Source organism: Myotis brandtii, unplaced genomic scaffold (genome assembly GCF_000412655.1).
Source record: "Myotis brandtii unplaced genomic scaffold, ASM41265v1 scaffold242, whole genome shotgun sequence".
NCBI classification, from domain to species: Eukaryota; Metazoa; Chordata; class Mammalia; order Chiroptera; family Vespertilionidae; genus Myotis; species Myotis brandtii.
Window position 1 is genome coordinate 982,338 of NW_005359149.1, and position 388 is coordinate 982,725.

Sequence of the window (388 nt, forward strand, 5' to 3'; positions counted from 1 at the left end):
GGGAACAGATATTGCATTAAGACTCAGAGACAACAGTGTAATCGACAATAATACTAGACAAAATGTAAGGACACGAGTCACACAAATACAGTATTATGTATGGATTTCATCTCTCTGTGCAGGACACATTCAATCCTATTTTAAATGCAGGAAACCTTAACTCAACAGTTTATGGTGGATTCATATTAAAAAATGGAAGTCAATTGGATAAATTTCATCAAAGCAAACCAATCTAAGCTGAGAGTTGAAAAATATAGTGGTTTGATGGATTATCTCAAATCTAGATCTGAAAATGACAATGTGCCGATTGGTAAAATGATAATACTTCCATCATCTTCTGAGGGTAGTCCCAGAAATATGCAGCAGCGATATCAGGATGCTATGGCAA

The 388-nt window shown here is 35.3% G+C and overlaps 1 protein-coding gene across 4 annotated transcripts in view; it reads right to left on the reverse strand.

The window, feature by feature from the left end:
• TCF12 (transcription factor 12) overlaps positions 1-388 on the reverse strand; it is a 364,778-nt gene that overhangs the window by 255,892 nt on the left and 108,498 nt on the right. The gene's annotated exons all lie outside the window — the stretch shown is intronic.